Here is a 19,476-nt window from a genome sequence, read left to right as displayed (position 1 = left end):
CTTCATTCTGCATTCAGATTGAGGCTGTTTTTAAAATTTTAGCTCTGACATATAAAGGGGAACATGTGATATTTATCTTTCCATGTTTGACTTATTTCACACAACACGTGTCCTCTAATTCCAACCATTTTTTTCTGACAATAGTAGGATTTTACTATTTTTTATAACAGAACAATAATTCACTATATCTATCTCTCTCTATTTTTTCTGCAATGTTCTAAGTATATAATGGAGAATAAATAAGATATTAATGCCAGTAAAAGGGGGTATGGTGAAAATTTTAAGTTAATTTTCCAATATATGAGTCATTGCGGTGACATGAACAAAATATACAGGAAGGATTGTTTAAGGACTGAGCCTTGCAAATATTTTGTGAATAAGAACCTTCTAGAAAAACAGAAGCAGTCATTGAAAAACTATCAGGTGGATATAACATTGCCGTGTGCTAGGAGAAACAACATTTGTTTGGTTAGACCAGATGCATGGTATAATAGGAGACAGATTATGAGATATAAGACAACATTGTGTAGCCTTATGGAAGGCATATGACTTGAACTTTTCTACTGTACAAACTAGAAATCCACTAAAAGCTTTGTGCAGAGGGGTACTATGGGCTGAATAACATTTCTGATGTGTGATGTGTGCTGAAAAAGACCAAAAAAAAAAAATACTCTAAAGAGCAAGTTTAGGAGTTGGGAAGGATTCATATTATAACTATTCCAACATTTGAATTTTTTAGGAAAAATATGGTAAAGTTACTGAGAAGTGGGCAGACTCTAGCTTTTTTCTCTTAAAATATATAATCAACATATATTCTTGATAAAATAGATATGAGAATAAAAAGGAGATAGGTCAAAGAAAACACCGACCACAGGTAAGAACGGAGTGTCATAAGCACCATGCTCTAATTGGTGGAGCTAACTGGCCACAGAAACTGCTTAGAACAGGGTGTCATTAATGATGTGAAAAGGAATACAAGAAGCTCACATCAATATTGACCTGGGCACTCTAGTTCCAAATGGAAATACTGAGTCATTAGATAAAAGCCTATGTTTCAGAACCTGTAAAGGCACATGACTGGATGGAATTACTAAAATAATCTCAGGGACAAATAATTGGACAGATTCACTCCTAAATATTCCTATATAGAAATATTAAAGAGAAGAGGTAGTACTGTCATAAGTAAATGATTCATAAAGCTATAGTGGATAAAAATCAAGAAACGTTCATGTCCTAAAGATTAGGTGAACAAAGTAGGCCAAAACGGGGGTTGTAAGACATCTGCTCCAATGCTACTGATGAGTCAAATACAATGACCTAATTGAAGGATGAAGTTATTGGAGACTTTGATGAGAGCTATTCTAGTCGAAGGGCAGAGGTACAAGCTCAGGATCTCTTGTACAAAGGGCAGAATTGACCTCATACAGAATCAGAGCATCTTTTCCAATAGCAGCACAAGGGAAAGTAGAGTATTTGTGGTCAGGTGGATAGACACACAGAAAAGGTATTATGAAACCTTTCTTTGAGTTGCTCCAATTTTCTCAGTGAAAGATGATGCAAAATCATCCTCTAAGAAGAGGATGGAAAAATATCCCTTCTTAAATATATATATAATATCACTTATAATGAAATATAAAATATGTATATATATATATATATAATATATAATATATATCACTTATAATAAAAATATGTATATATCATTCCAGAGAAAAAGTTGCATTGTTTATGTCTATGAGTCAGAAAACCAGTTCTTTTTTTTTTTTTTTTTGACAGGCAGAGTGGACAGTGAGAGAGATAGACAGAGAGAAAGGTTTTCCTTTTGCCATTGGTTCACCCTCCAATGGCCGCCAGCTCACTGCGCTGATCCGAAGGCAGGAGCCAGGTGCTTCTCCTGGTCTCCCATGTGGGTGCAGGGCCCAAGCACTTGGGCCATCCTCCACTGCACTCCTGCACTCCCTGGCCACAGCAGAGAGCTGGCCTGGAAGAGGAGCAACCAGGACAGAATCCGGCACCCCGACCGGGACTAGAACCCGGTGTGCAGGCGCCGCTAGGTGGAGGATTGAGCCGCGGAGCCGGCCACCAGTTCATTTCATACGTAGTGTAACTTCCAGGTCTACTAAAGACCCATTCCTTTACGTCAAGTATGTGAGGTAATCAAAATGGGCTAAAATTACAAAAATTTTATATTTTAATCAGACCCAATAATCAGGTAAGCAGGAAGTAAAATGTAAGAAGGAAAAATGAAAAAGGAAGAATATGTGATCATCCTTCTAAAAGTTCATGTAAAATTGAATTAAAAGATAAATTTGCTTTGGTCAAAAAGAGTTTGAAATCTATGCACAGTTTTTTTTTTTTTCATTTTTTCTTCATTCACATTTTCTATGAATCTTTGCATGACACATATATGTATATATATGTGTCTATGTATGTGTAAGAGGGGGAGAAGAAGAGGGAATGATCAAGATAGAGAAATAGAGACTAAGAGAAGGCAGGGAAAGTGAGAAGCTAGTGTGGAAACTTTCATTGGGACAAGAGCAACTGTCAAATTTAGTTACAGCACTACCAACCATTACAAACAACAAAATGATCATGACAAGAATTTGCAGTACCATGTAGGACATTAATATGACTTTGATATACTAACGGTATTCTCCTAGCTTATACAGAACATGTCTTTCAGAACAGAGAAGCTTATTTGGTTCTCACAAGTGTTTTGTGACTATGTTCTGTTTATATTCCTATTTTGCTGAAAAAAAATCTAAAACTTTGGGTGGTTGTTTACTTGCCCAAGTTAATCAGAGGAACCAGAATCAAAAGTCAGGCAGTGTTTGCTCATTTAAACAATATTATACTGAATATTTAGCTTTCATAGGATAGCAACATGATTTATTGAAACACAATGACTTAATTGATTTCCAATGAAATGCCCTTTTAATACAATAGTTTTAGAAGTTTCATTTTAATGGAATGACTTTCATTCTCAAAATCAGAGATGAAAGGATAGTTACGGTAAGTTCTAGCCACTTGTGTGGAGGATTGATGGTGATGTCAGTCTATAAAGAACAGTTCTACCAGCGAAACATTTAATAAAGTGTTTCTCCTTGAATGTTATGATGGTATCATGCCTTTGAAAAAAGAAGATTGATGTGAAAACGATGTCATTCTTTTAACTTCCTTAGCAGGTGTTTTCTATGAACACATCTCTGCTATACAAAGAAAAAGCTTCTTACCTAAGTGTGGAAAGATTTTTGGAGAATGTACATTACAATTGCAATACTAATAGTTAACATTTAAAAATTTACCTTTTTGGTTAACAATTTTCTAAACCAATTTACACTGATAACTTAAATTCTTGTAATAGTCTAATACATGTTATAGTTTAATTGTTCAAGTTTATAGACGAGGAAACCAAGGACTATAAAGGTCAAGTAATTAGCCTAAAATAACAGAGGTAAAATGGAGGATACAAGGTATAAAAGAGCTGTTTATCTGAGATCTCATCTGGAATGGAGTCCAAAATCATACCCGTGCCATTCCATAGTGTTGCAAAGAGTTTTGGTAACTCCTGGCACCTATGTATTATAGAAGTTAGAGTCAGAAAATGTTCTAGAATGTCCATTCAACTATTAGAATTCACTATCCATCCTAATAATCTGGTTGTCTGTTCTTTCACCCTGCTGTGGTCTAAGTGGTTGCTTAAAAAAAAAAAAAAAAAAAAAAAAAAGTTCCTTCACTTCCAAAAGAATAATGAGGCCTTTACAATAATTCCAGTTTGTCCATTAGTTTTACACTCTTGCATTAAATTTCCCTCGTTCCATTATTTAAAAACATTACTGACGCTTATATGCTGTTCAAGTAGTATCAATTCTACAATCAATTAAATGGCAGAGATTGTGGGGGAGAAAGAGTTCTTGTAAAATCGTCAAAATCCTTTATAATTGTAGGTTAATGATAGAATAACATACTGTACTTCATAAGTTTCCCTTGAATTTTTTCCCATTCTGCTACTCCTGTGTTTAGGCTGTATTCTATAAATGTGCTCAACCCATTCAGCCATGGAACCAAATTACATTTCCAGCCTTGAATCATTGTGTTCTCAGAGGAGCTGGGACACTTTTGCTTTGCAAGGTAATCATTTTTAGAGAAACTATGTTTTTAAACTATCATGTTCTACAATAATGAATCATTTTATATTGAAGAATTGATGGGCTATTTTTTAGTGATTCATTTGGGACTGCCTGGAAATGACAAATAAAACCAATCAAACATAATTGCAGATGGGATACTTACATCTAAATTTTAGAGATGTGCATGACTTTGGCATGAACACTTGAAATAGTCTGGGTTCTTTATGTTCAGGTAGCTATAACTGCCTCAATAATGATCTGCTTTTATTACAAACAAAGACGTGAGATGAGAAGCTTCATAATTAAAATGCCTACCTATCCCAACGCTTTCACCATTTTACTCGGTGCAATGCATTCATGTTCTGCAAATTTGCAGCAAGAAGAGAAGGAATAATAGAATTAAATGTACAACGGAAATAAAGTTTATGCTTAAAAATCTATGAAATCACATAACAATAAATAGTAATTTGTCAAAGATTTTTTTCCTTATTAATGATTTGAAAGGCCTCCTAAGCACATACAACTCTTGAAAATAATGCAATAATTGAACAAAATATCCTCAGAAACAAATAAAAACTCACAGAAAAATTACCCTTCTGAACCATTTCTGTGATATTTCAGGATAAGCTTTCCTTTAGATAACACATAGATATCCTACTGCATTTTTCAAAAATCCTGACTTCAAGAGATGTTTATGATCAGACTAGAAACCGTGAAAAACAGCACTAACAGCTTACAGAGACACAAGCGTTGTCTTTAGAGGATCAGAAGGTAGTAGGAAAAGCTGTTTGTGTGTAGGAGATATTTACAATTATCATCAAATATGATTTTAATGTATCTTAAATTATAAAAAATTATCAAAATTGCACAAATACATGAAATCAATCAAGAGAATGTCAATTACTTAAAAACTACTGGAAAAAATATTTATGAAAAGGAGGATGATCCATAGTAAAGAAAAAATCAATGTGAGAAAGATGAATAGGGAAAATTTTCTTAGAAAACATGGAGTACTCTGGAAAACACAGAAGGTGCAGAAAATGGGAAGGACTTTAGCACATATCTTTTTTCTTTTCTTTCTTTCTTTTTTTTTTTTTTTGACAGGCAGAGTTAGTGAGAAAAAGAGACAGAGAAAGGTCTTCCTTCCGTTGGTTCACCCCCCAAATGGCCACTACAGCTGGCACGCTGCACGTATCCAAAGCCAGGAGCCAGGTGCTTCTTCCTGGTCTCCCATGCAGGTGCAGGGGCCCAAGCACCTGGGCCATCCTCCACTGCCTTTCTAGGCCACCGCAGAGAGCTGGACTGAAAGAGGAGCAACCGGGACTACAACCCGGCGCCCATATGGGATGCCGACAGCGCAGGTGGAGGATTAACCAAGTGAGCCACGGCGCCAGACCCAAGCACATATCTTTTACTGAAACACTACAATTACTAGGTAAAATGAAAAACTGTGTGACATCATTTAACAGTATGATCTCAGCAGTGGTCATTTATCACTTGTAAATCAAATTGGATGTATGAATAACTACCTTGATCAAATTTTTCACTCGCTTTTTGTGGTTGCATTTTTCATCTTCCTTCTACTTAAAATATGTGTTATGAAAAGTAATTTTGAAATGACTCATTTTTTTTTCTGAAACAGTGCTTAAATGACTGTTTGTCCATTTGTGTTTGCTCCCTTATCTTACCATGCTTATAATTTATTCACTCCCATAACTTCCTTTTGTAATGATGGAAAGCATTATATTTTGCTAGCAGATAAGCATCCAGTCCCAAGTTATGGACTGACACTGAGAGTGGATGTCAAAGACTCCTTCAGTGTTTACATTCTTCACTAGTGAGTAAAAGATGCTTTATCTATAAATTAACTGGCATCTACAGCTTGCTGTGTGGTGAGATAAGATCATATGAACAAACTTGGACAAACACAGTAAAAATTTTCAGAAAAAGTACCACTATGTATTTTTATGTATTTTTAAATCTGTAAATTACTCAAAGCAATGCCTGCATTCCACATAGAGGACCTGAGTTTGATCCCTGGCTGCAGACTCTAGCTTTTTGCCAATGTAGAACCTGGGAGAGAATGGTGATGGCTCAAGTAGATGAGTCTGTTAGCTTAGGGAAGACCTGGATTGAATTCCTGGCTCTTAGCCTCAGTCAGTCCAGTGCTTGTGGATGAGAACTCTCTCTCTGATGTGAGTGCATTTCTCTCTCTCTCTCTTTCTCTCTCAGTGTATGTGGTGTGTATACATCTCTTTCTCTCTACCTCTTAAATAAATAATAGAAAAATTTTAAAAAAATGAATTAGTAAAAAACTCCAAAGGTATAAGTTTCATGGAGAAATCCTCAGTACCAACAGCTACCAGTTCTATTGAGCACAATTTATGTCATCTTATTTGATTCTTCCAAAACACTTTAAAGTGAATTAAGGCTCAGAAGATTAAATGACTTATTTGAGGGTGCTAATTTAGAAAACAATTAAGCCTGAAGAGGAACCTGGGTCCCTTAATTTTAAATCCAATTATTTCATCCAACTACAGAGTGAATGATGAGAAGAATTAAATGCCTATTCCTTTCAACCTCAATTATTTTTATTTGCACAATAAAATATTATTTAATCTATTATTTGAGACTATAATTTGTGTTCTGGGAGTTGCTAAAGACATTTTGAGCAGGACCCTGCACACAGCATACATTTGATTTTTATTTGTTTTTGTTTTGTCATGTTTACTGAAAGAATAGGAAGATGATAAGTGTATTTGGTAATAAAAACTTCTTTTACTGACGAGCATCAATCTAATGATGGTTTACATGTGATCTGCAGATTCGTAAAGAACCAAGTTCCCCTAGAAGTGCAGCGCAATTGTGATAGTTTGCACTTTTGTGCAACATTTGTGCGTATATCTTCTGAAAGGTACAGTGGTGAAGCATAAAATGTGTTAAAGTTGTGTAGAGAGTTGGAATGCATTAACACACATCTCTAGATGCTTACACATTAATTATTACATATATGCAAGGACATAATATGTCAATGCTTCTTGGAGACTGTGATCCATAAATGACAAGCAAACCTTTAGTAATGATGGTGGAAAATCTTCAGTAATTTCTTAGTGTGACCTACATGTGAAAACTATAGTATTTAAGTGTCATTTGCATGTAATATGAGATCACTTTTCTCCAAGAAGAAAATTGGCCAGCATCCAAACACCTAACTTGTTAGGAACTTCCTGTTTGCAGCATTGCGCCCTTCTACTCACACACCTATTTAGTATGGGCGAATCAGTCTAACTAAGTAATTGTATTATTAGGAAGACATCTGTCTGATGTAACAATCCAAAGAAGACTTTCCAGGACAAAATGCACATGTCTGTGGGACTTGGCATTGGAGTGGCAACAGAAGAGAAAGAAAATGAATGTCAACAGCCTCGGAAATCCTCTGAAGCTCTAGTCATTCAGGCCCCGTGGTCCTCTGAGCACATCTTCAAACTTCTCTACAGTGGTTTTGGGAGGTAGGGTGAATGGGGTACCTCCATTAACTTTAGATAATTCTACAGATTGCATCAAAAATTATGACTTTAACTCCTCTTCTGTCGCTTCTTCCATCTGTAGATGCACATAATAACAATTTTTAAAACCAGAAACTGTTTTTGCTAAAGGCTGTGTGAGCTGCCATTTTTCCTGGAGTCTATTCTGCGTGGTCTATATCTCATACGATTGACCGCAAGTACCATAGAGTCTGCAGCACCAAACACCTCTTATTGCTGCACACCTCTGATGACAGTGCTCAGGCATCCAGAACTGTGATCTCCAAACCTGATTGTAAACTAGGAAAGTAAATATGCATGATTATATAAGGAGGATTCTTCAAAAATTGGGTAAAAATTCTATTTTTAAAATGGCATTTCTAAAGTACCAAAACAAGAATATTTTTATTCTAATTTTCATGTACTTGAAGTCCCCCCATATATATGTGTAAACACACACATACACACACATGTGCGCATATATATAAATGTATGTGGAAAATAGCCCATATTGTAAGAGGGGTTGAATAAATAGAGAATTATTTTAAAATATTTAATCTTCAAGTAAAGCATCCAGTGTTATTCTTGAAATACTTATAGTTGGGTATGGTTGATTTAACTATAGAAAAGAACATGAAGAACAAATGAAGAGGAGTTTCCTCACACTGGTTTACAAAATCTACTTAATACAAAACAGATGAAAGATTACATTTTTCCTCTGAAACCAATCAATTATAAACAGAGTTATGATTTTAATGAAAAAAACAGTAAATATAAATTAAAATAGTGATTGTCCTTTGCTTACAGTTATTGAATAAAAAAAGGCTATTTCATTAGCAAGAAATGAGAAAGTAAGGATAAACTATCTTATAGATTTTGTGTGGGGAGCAACTGGGAGCAACTCAGACTAGACTAAGTTACTGGAATTAAGACTTATTCTATGCATCTGCTCTCCCACAATATGGCGCTGGGAGAGGAGGAAACAGCTTCTACACAGCTTCTACACAGTTGCCTCATTTGCATCAACAAATGATGGTGGCAAAATTGGATGAATGTATGTAGAAGAATGGTTAGATCCACACCTCTTACCATATACAAAAATTAGTTCAGAAGAGGTCAAAGATATGAGACTACGTAGTTGGAAGAAAATATAGGGGAAACACCGCATGACATTGATGTAGGGAATGACTTCTTGGATAAGACCCCCAAAGAACAAGTATCAAAAGCAAAACTATACAAATGGAACTATATCAAACTCAGAAGCTTTTTTACAGCTAAGGGAATGATCAATATAGCGAAGAGACATCCTACAGAATGGGAAAAATATTTGCAAATCACCTATCTGACAAATAATTAATATCTAGAATGCATCAGCAAATTAAAAAATTCAACAACAGCAGCAAAAAAACCAACCCATCCAATTAACAAATGGGCTCCCAAAAGAAGAAACACAAATACCTGAAAATATATGAAAAAATGCTCAATATCACTAGCCACCAGGGAAATGCAAACCAAAACCACAATGAGATATCGATTTTCCACTGTCAGAATGGCTAAAATCAAAGAAACGGAAATTCAATGGCAATGATGTGGACAACGGAAGAACACTTACACACTGTTGGTGGGAATGTAAATTAATGTAGCCATTATAGAAAACAGTGTAGAGATTTTAAAAATTGGAAATAGACTTGCCATATGATACAGCATTTTCATGACTAGTATATACTCAAAACAGTTACATCGAAGGTGTATCAAGAGATACTTGCGCCACCATGTTTATAGCAGTACTACTATTCACAATAGACGAAACTGTAATCAATCAATATGCCCATAATCAGATGAATGGATAAAGAAAATGTGGCGCATATATATATATATATATATATTTATATTTATATACAAGGTAATATTATTCAATTATAAAAAATAATGAAATTCTACCATTTACAGCAAAATGGACAAAACTGGATGACTTCATGCTGAATGAAATAAGCCAGACCAGAAAGACAAATACTGAATATTTTTCCTTTTCTGTGAGAGCTAAAAAAGAAAGAAATGTCTGTGTTTATCAGTGTTCCTGCAAATAGGGTTTTAAAACTTTGTTTTATACCGTTGTCAAACCAGTGGTTGAGAATGTTATACTGCTATAGTTTTAATAATCTGTGATTACTGTAAAAATCACTGTATATGGGTGAAATGGCCATTTTTTCATTCAGTTATTGTTTATAGCCATTGTCTATATTCCCACTAAACGAGGGTGTTTTAGCTTTTTTACTTGTTAAACTTCTTATTCAGTGAAGTATTAAGCCTTTCTACTGTACTGTAAATTTAAAATATGTTATCTGAAACAATAAAATAAATGAAAGAGAAAAGAAAGGTGGGTAGCAGGTGGGGTGAAAGAGAGAGAGGGAGAGAGGGAAGAGGGAAGGGATATCATTATGTTCTTAAAATTGTATCTACACAATATTAAAAAGTAATTAAAATTAAATATTAAAAAATGAAAAATGTTTCAGTGACCACTTTAACTCCGAATAGATCTGGTCCACAGCTTTGTTTTAAACATTCAGATGGAATGAATTATTACTTTTATTTTGACCAGATAGTTTGAACATCTGACAATTCTTTAGATTTAGAGTTCTAAGCTGAGTATTTTGACTTTGAGATTTCCAGTTGGCTTCCTGGAAACCTCTAAGGGTGGTACTCAAACCCTGAAGAAACAGTAGTTATTTGAGTTAGACTGTCTAAAATTCACTATTCTCTTATCAAATGGCATCAGACTTACATTTTGCATATATACACATTTGATGCTTACCCTCCGGGGTCCAGAGTGAACCCATCCCCTACAGCTTTATATCAGACATGGCTTTGTCCTGCATGTTTTTTAGGTTGGATAGTGGTGATAGGGAGTGGGATCTGGCCAGGTTTTGGGTCAGTGCTGAGAACCGTCTCTCCTCCTCTGCTACACTCCCATCCTCTCTTACAGCTCTTGCCTAACCCTCTCCAGGAAGGTCTTTGCAGGAGGGTTAAAATATACCAGGTGGGGGCAGATTTTGCTGCCCAAATGGAGTTGGGGCAATGCACCTGTGAGGAATCTCTAACCCTGGGCTGGACACCGACATCAGGTACAGGGAGTTATTGGCAAGCATGTGAGACACACACACGCACATCTTTCTGGCCATGTAGCCATGGCTGGATGAAAAGAAAAGAAAACATAAAGGGTAAACAAGTGCTTTTTTCCCCTGCCCAAGCCAGCAGGCTTGACAAATAGGCCAGATTCTTTAAAGGGAGACTGACAAAGATCAGTCAAACTTAACATGAATTAGACATTGCCAAACTTAACATGAAATTGACATTGCCAGCTCAAATATGGATCAAAAAGGGAGTTCCAGCCAAAGAGATGAAAGCATTCAAAAGAGGCTTAGTGATGATTGGAGATGGCTTACGTAGAACAATAGGAATACTAGACATATAGTAAGCTCTAATGCCTTAACCTTAAAGATACAATGGTTAAATTCCTTTTGTATCACCACCTGGTGACAATATAAATTAGGTGACCAGGAAGTCTGGCCAGAAACAGGACTTTAATTAGGATTCCCTCTTACAGCTGGATCTATTCTGCCATGGACACAGTAAATGTACAGAAGTCCCTTATGTGCAGGCCTTTATGGCACTAAGAGAAAATCATAAACTATCCAAAGTCCAAGCTGGGCTCATCTACGCTAGCCTTACTGAATCTACCGCCAAGAGCTCATTGTGAGGCAAAACCCAAAGAACTTCTACCACAGAACAGCAAAGACCCCAAATCCCTTTACCCTCCATTCTGACATGAGAGCTGCTTGTGCTTAGAGAAACATCCCTTAGCCCTGAGGATAGAAACCATTGAAATATGCCCCCTAAATGAAACCATGGGACCAAATGTCTCTATCAGGATATGAGTTCCCTTTATAATATAAGGCTTAAGTCAGGTCTCAATGGAGATGAAACCTTTACTGAGACCCTAACAAATAAATAGGTAGATGCTGTCAGATGACTGGCATGTCTGATCTTACCTGAAGGACATAGTTATCCTCATGGGTGCTGTCTTAACTCACAAAGACAAGCAATGTCAAAACATGCCCCATGGGCTTCTAGCTCAGGCCACCGCTGATATAGAAAAATTCTCCAAAAATTAGGAATGAGGCCAAGCGCCCCCTTGGATGACATCCTAAAGACTGCCTCTATGCTCTACTTTTATTTAAAGATCTATTTATTTATTTGAAAATCAGAATTACACACAGAGAGGAGAGGCAGAGAGAGAGAGAGGTCTTCCATCTGCTGGTTCACTCACAGCCGGAGCTGCGCTGATCCAAACCCAGGATCCAGGAGCCAGAGCTTCTTTCAGGTCTCCCAAGTGGATGCAGGGGCCCAAGGACTTGGGCCATCCTCCACTGCCCCCCCCCCCCCAGGCCATAGCAGAGAGCAGGATCTGAAATCTGAAGTGGAGCAGCCTGGACTCAAACCGATGCCCACATGGGATGCTGGCACGGCAAGTGGAGGCCCAACCTGCTACGCCACAGTGCTGGCCCCCTCTATTGTCTACTTTAACAGAAACCAGGGGAGGAAGAGTAGTGAGACAAGCAGAAGATGCAACATCAGGATAGGCAGCAGGCCTGACTCATAGCTGATTTACATTGTGATCTGCTGTCAAAGGGGCCAACAAGGCCTTTTCACACCCAAATAGCATTCATTATCAATGTGAAAGCTAGGAAATTGGACAAGCAGATGTAGGCCTCTACAGAGCCATATCTGTTCTGCCAAAAGCTAGGCCACTTGAAATGGACCTGCCTAAAGGGTTGAAGGACTCCTGGGTCAGAAATGCAGACCCAGTTGGCCCTAATCTGAAAAAGCAATCATTCAGCATAACCCCCAAACTGATCCTCACTTTTGAGAGGACAGAGCCCAGGGTCATATTGGCTTAGAAAGTTGGATCATGAGTATTCGGTTTGTAACTTAAGCCTCCTGCTCTGTCAGCCTCCTAGTCAGAGCAGTTAGGTAATGGAAATCAATGAGGTGCTCACTAAGGGATTTCACACTTCCCTTGTAAGGTCTCCCCCAGTACTCCATGTAAGAGATCTACAGATTAACATGCAGGTCTGGGCCCTGTGCATACCTGGCCATGCCTTGAAAGCCTGCCTGATTATTATTAAGCATAAAATCCCCTCTTGACTTCCTATTTGCCTTTAACTGGGTTGCAAACAGAGTATAAAGTTAACAGGTAACCTGGATAGTGCAGCCACGAAAGATTTAGAAACAGATCCCACCAATTTGGACAGGCCCCCATAGAGAACCTAAAGGGCCAATCTCTTGAAAGGGGCAAAGAAATAATATAAAATGTAGACGATTTGCTAGACTATCCCATCACCTGAGACTCTAGTTTTAGACATTTAACTAACACCCTTAACATCCTAACAGAAGAATGTGACTATCAGGTGTCTAACAAAAAAGCACCACTGGTCTTTATAGGAAGCAAGCTTTTATGGTTCATAATCACCTCTTGGAAACAGGGACTTGCTCCAGAGAGGATACCTCTACAGTCTTAACACAGCTCTGGAAATTTCTTGGATAAAAGGTTATCTGTCTCCCAAAAGCTAGAACAAGGACCTCACCTTTGGGAAAGAGAACAAAATAAGTGAAAGACTGTCATGACTGAGGCCTCATTTGAAGGTTGGCAAACCCAGGTCTGCAAAAGTCTAAGGTGGGCCTCAGACATACTAACTGTTGTCTAAGAATGCAGCTGCTCCATCCTCCACGGAAAATATTGTTTTGGGTCAAGCAAACTGAACCAATTCAAAACCATATTCACCAATTATTGGATGAGGCCACACAACTATAGGACCAGGTCAAACACTGGGGAAATGAATGAAAATGACAATACAACATATCAAAACTTATAGGACACAGCAAAAGCAGTGCTAAGAGGGAAACTCCAGAAATCAATTCACACAACAACAACAAACAACTTATCCTTGAAAAAGCAGTTAAAATAAATCCCTGGAGCAGGGATAGTCTCTTCAATAAATGGTACTGGGAAAATTGGATCTCTGCATGCAGAAGTATGAAACAAGACCCCTATCTCACACCTTACACAAAAATCCACTCAAAATGGACCAAGGACCTAAACCTATGACTTGATATAATCAAATTAATAGAGAACACTGGGAAAACTCTCCATGATTCTGGCATAGACAAAGACTTGGAAAAGACCCCAGAAGTAGAGGTAATCAAAGCCAAAATTGACAAATGTGATTATATCAAGTTGAGAAGCTTCTGTACTGAAAAAGAAACACTCAACAAAGTGTAGAGGCAACTGACAGAATGGGAGAAAATATTTGAAAACTATGTGACTGATAAAGGATTTATGTCTAGAATCTACAAAGACCTCAGTAAACTCAACAACAACAAAATAAATATTCCAGTTAAGAAATGGGCAAAGGTTTTGATTAGGCATTTTTCCAAAGCAAAAATTCAAGTGACCAGGAGACACATAAAAAATGCTTAGAATCAGTAGTCATTAGGAAAGTACAAATTGAAACCAATATGAAGTTTCTCTTCACCTACGTTAGAATGGCTCTCATACAGAAATCAACAAACAATACATGTTGGCAAGGATGTGGGGGGAAAGGTAATGTAAACTGGCACAGCCATTGTGCAAGACATAATGGCCATATCTCAGAAATCTGAAAAGAGATATACCATATCACCTAGCCATCCCACTCCCGGGAATTTGCCCAAACCAATGAAATCCACAGATGGGAGAGTTATCTGTACCCCCATGTTCATTGCAGCTCAATTCACAAAAGCTAAGATATGGAATCATATCCAGATAGCCATCAACTGATGACTAGATAGAAAATTATGGAATACTACTCAGTGGTAAAAAATAATGAAATCCTTCTTTTGCAACAAAATGGATGAAACTGGAAACCATTATACTTAGTGCAATAAGCCATTCCCGAAAAACAGGTACCATATGTTTACCTGATCTGGGGTAACTAATATAGTATCTAAAATGTAATGTATTGTGGGTGAAATGGACATTTAGAGATTTGATGGTTGTTTATAGCCTTTGTCTCTACTCTTGAGGATCAGTCTTTTTTTTTCCTTCAAACTATTTTTTGAACTCTTCTTAGTATTGAGTCAATATTGTGAGTATAAAGTAAGCTGAAAGAGATCTTTGAAAAGATTAGTGGGAATAGGAGAGGTAGGAGGAAGAAGGGCGGGACCATGGGCAGGAGGGAGGATAGGGTGGAAAATATCACTATGTTCCTAAATCTGTGTATATGAAATACATAAATCTTATATACCTTAAATAAAATTTTTTAAAAAGTATGCATGGATTTCAAATTTTTTTGCCCAAAAGAAATTTATCTTTAATTGCATTTTCAAAAAAAAGCTAAAGGGATAAGAATTCTCTCTCTCTGTCTCCCCCCTCCCTGTGTGTGTGTGTGTGTGTGTGTGTGTGTGTGTTTCTCCTCCACACCTATGCCTGTGAGGATACAATGAGAAGTCAACTGTCTTTGTACACCAGTGCCTTGGTCTTGGAATACACGGCCTCTAAAATTGTGAGAAATAAATGTTTGTCCTTAAGTCTCCTCATCAATAGTGTTATTAAAGCATCCCAAACTAGCTAAGACACATAGTATAAAGATATCAAAATTTACTGGTTGACTTTGCATCAGAAGACGTTGAGTTTATTTCCTGGATTTGTACTGAAATCAGTGTCACTGTGAGCGTGCTCATTGGCGCACTGCAGCACATTTGGTCAGTCTAGAGGAGAACTGCTGTGTCACACGGTGTGAGTGAGCCATCACAATCTTAGGACATGATGCTGTGTTCTCTACTAGAAAGCTGTTTCCTCGAGCAATCTGCTTACCAGAGCATAGGACATCTCAGCGATGCAGAACCTCCCTAATTTTCACCTGTGAATGGGTGTAAAACAGAATCTCCTTCAGTCTCCCTCTTCTCTGATTAACCATGAGGCTATGACATGATTAAACATGAGGCTGTGTTTGTTTGTTTGTGCTTACTCCCTTTTATTTATTTTTTCTACTGAGGAATGCCTGCTCATTCTTCTACAGGTTTACATGGTGGATTGTTTAAAAATGAGTCTGTCAGCTTTCTGAATCCAAAAGGACCTTTGTCACCCATTCCATCAAGAGTTATCAGTCTCTGTGTTTCCTGGCCTTGCTCTGAGCTGGCCCTGTGACTTGCATTGTTGGATAGAATGAGACAGTAGCTATGCTATTTGACTTCTGGGCCTGGGTTTAGAAAGGACTGCAAGCTTCTATTTTCACTCTCTTGAGTCCTGAGTCACCATAGAAAAGAGCCTGACCAGACAGCTTGGCAGTGAGGTGACCTGGAAAGAGAACCTAAGGTATGAGTTTGAAATGAAAACTAGCCAATCCTCAACCATTCAGACACTTGAGTACAGGTGCCAGAGATGTGTTATGTCACCTTGTATTTTTCTGCCCTTGTCTGTCTTTCAAAGTCAATAAACGTAGCCCAGAATATAAGTCACGTCTATGGAGTACTGATTAACTTGCAGGATCATAAAATGTTATTCTTGTATTAATCCAATAACATGGGGTTAGTTGGTTATACAGTGAAAGATTACAAAAATACGATCTTTTATTTATTTTTTTTATATTTTCTTGTTCTTGTTTATGAATCACGCACTGGAACTATTTTCCCGATTCATAACTTGATTTTCAACATTTTAAGTTATTTTTAGACAAACAGAAATGTTTTAAATTAGTATAGCTGCATTTATAATGCTCCTCATTAAATAGTGAACACTTTTTTCACACTCTTCAAAAAATATCTACCACATCCCAATATCAAAAATATATTCATCTGTATTTTCTTGCAAACAGTTTTAAAGCTTTGTCTTCAGTATTTCAAGTTTTAGGCCATCTGTGTTTGAATTATGGATATGTTGTAGAGGATTTCAGTTTCATTTTTCTTTCCATATGGATAACAAATTTTTGTTGCTCATTTTGCCTCCTCAGCCCTAAATCAAAGTGACATATTTGTGTGGATCTCTTTCCGGGTTCACTATCCAGCTCTATCTGTCAATTTGCCTGCCCATTGTACACTTGTTACACTGTCTGAGTTACTGTAACTTAAAATAAGTCTCAAGATTTAGTGAAGGCATTTCTCCTACTGCATTTTTCTTCTTCAAAGGCTTAAACTATTTATAGATCTTTGCAATTCTACATAAATTTTAGAATCACTGAATCTTTAGAGAAAGAATAACATCTTTATGTTATTCATTCATTCTATTAATATGGGAAATAGCTCATTGTTTCAGAGTCTTAAATTTTCAGTAATGTTTTGTTATTTTCCCACACAGGTCTTGCACATATTTCATAATAAAAACTGCTAGATCCTTTTGATTTTCCGTGCTATTTAAATGTCTAAATATGCTAGTAATCATTGAAATTTTTATTATTATTGGTTTTCATTCACTCCACCTAATGATTTACTTTATTGCTTTTAAATCTTTGTTTATTTATTTAAAGATGGAGTAGTAGAGGGACACACACACAGACACACACACATACACACACACACACAGAATCTTACATCTTCCGGTTCACTCCTCATATACCCAAACAGTCAGGCTGGGGCCTGGTTGAAGTCAGGAGCCACAAACTGCCTCTTGATCTCCCACATGAGTGGCAGGGGCCCAAGTACTTGTGCCACCATTTTCTGCCTTTCCAAGGACGTTAGCAGAGAGCTGGATTGGAAGCAAACAGCCAGTACTCAAATCTATACACTGATATGGGAAGAAGGCACCACAAACTATGCTGTAATCCACTACATTGCGATGCTTCTCCCCACACCCATTGTCTTTGCAGTTTCTAATACATCTCAAGGTTCTTTTCCCCTTTTCCCATGGAATCAGTTACCTCAGCTGCAAACAATGATTACCTGCCCTGTTTCTATGTGTCATGCTCACGTTTTCTTCTGTGTTAGCTCTTGCATCCTTCAACATTGAACATAAAGGGTGATAATGCGTCTGCCCATAGCTATAAATGAAATACTTCTCATAGTACTCATTTCCTGAAACATTTTTTACCTAATGATTATCAGATTAAATAACTTTCTGTGTATTCCAAATACTTGCAGGATTTTGGTATAGGTGTTTTTTTTTTTTTTTTTAATTAGGTGTCAAACCTATCAGGCTTAACACAATGAGGTGATCATTTTTCCTATAATTTAGCAATTGACTTAACCATCTACTGTTACTTTCTATTGCTAGAATCTGTTTCCTACACTTTCTTTGTTGCAAGTATTTGGAAGGTGGTTCATTGGATCGAAGATACCTCTCTCTGTCTTTCCAATTCCTTCTCTCTTTCTGTTGCTCTATTTAAAATAAATGAAGAAATATTTGAAATAATTTCTGCTCTACAAAAGACAATGCAAAGAGAACTAGCAAACGAGCAATCGATGAGGAAAATATTTACAAAAGAACTATATAACAAAGGACTTTTTTTCATAATATACAAAGCAGTCTTATAATATGAAAACAGACAACCTCATTGCGAAATAGATGAATATTTTAACAAATACATCATTAATGAAGATATATACCAGATAAATAAGTATATGAAAATATTTTCAACATCCTATGTAATTTGAAAATTTCAAAGTTAAACAAAATATAGAACTATATAATGATCAAAGTGGAAATTATCCAAAACTTTACCAACACCCAATGCTAGCTAGGATGTGGAACAACAGGTATTTTCATTCAATGTCAGTGAGAATTTAAAATAGAGGCATTGAAAATGTTTTGTAATTAATTATGAATTCCAAAATATTCTTGCCATGACTTTCCTACTTCATGTATTGGCGTTTACAAAAGGAGATGATAACTCACACCAACACAAAAGCTTGCTATTGTGTGTTCATAGCATCTGTATTCATAATTGCCAAAACTTGAAAACAAGCAAGATTTCTTATGGTAGGAGAATGGATAAACCAAGTGAGGGTCATGCATGCACTGAAATGTTTTGAGGCGCTTTAAAAATGTGTTATCGAGCCTTGAAAATCTGTAGTGTAACCTTTAACACATTCCCCTGTGATGGAAATGAATCTGAAGAGGCCACCTGCTGTACGGTTCCAACTGACTGGAAAAAGCAAAACTATGGAGGCAGTTAAAAGATTGGTGGTAGCCAGGATTAGGTGAGAATCAGGGACAAATAAGCAACATACATTTTGGGCGGTGAAAATAATTGGTTTGATATTAAAATGCATAATAGATACTGACACGCACCTGTCCAAACCTACATAATGCATATCACCAAGAGAGAGCCCGAAGGTAAACTCTGGGCCCTGGGTGATAATAATCCATGGGTGCAGTATCAGTATCACCAGGCTTAAAAATACAGTTCCTTGAAGCTGGATTCTGACAGTGGGAGAAGGGTGCACATGCCGAGATAGGGCTTGTATGACAACTTTACACTTTCCACTCATTTTATTGTGAACTTAAAACTACTTCAAAGAGTATTATAGGGGCCGGCACTGTGGTGCAGTAGGTTAATTCTTTGCCTGTGGTGCTGGCATCCCATATGGATGATGGTTCGAGTCCTGGCTGCTCCTCTTCTGATCCAGCTTTCTGCTTATGGCCCGGGAAAGCAGTGGACAATGGCCCAAGTGCTTGGGCCCCTGCACCTATGTGGGAGACCTGGAAGAAGCTCCTGGCTCCTGGCTTTGATCGGCTCAGCTCCGGCCTTTGCGTCCATTTGGGGAGTGAACTAGTGGATGGAAGACCTCTC

This window comes from Oryctolagus cuniculus, chromosome 13, assembly GCF_964237555.1.
Source record: "Oryctolagus cuniculus chromosome 13, mOryCun1.1, whole genome shotgun sequence".
Lineage (NCBI taxonomy): Eukaryota > Metazoa > Chordata > Mammalia > Lagomorpha > Leporidae > Oryctolagus > Oryctolagus cuniculus.
The sequence above is the reverse complement of the archived record's forward strand: the minus strand, read 5'-3'. Positions refer to the sequence as shown.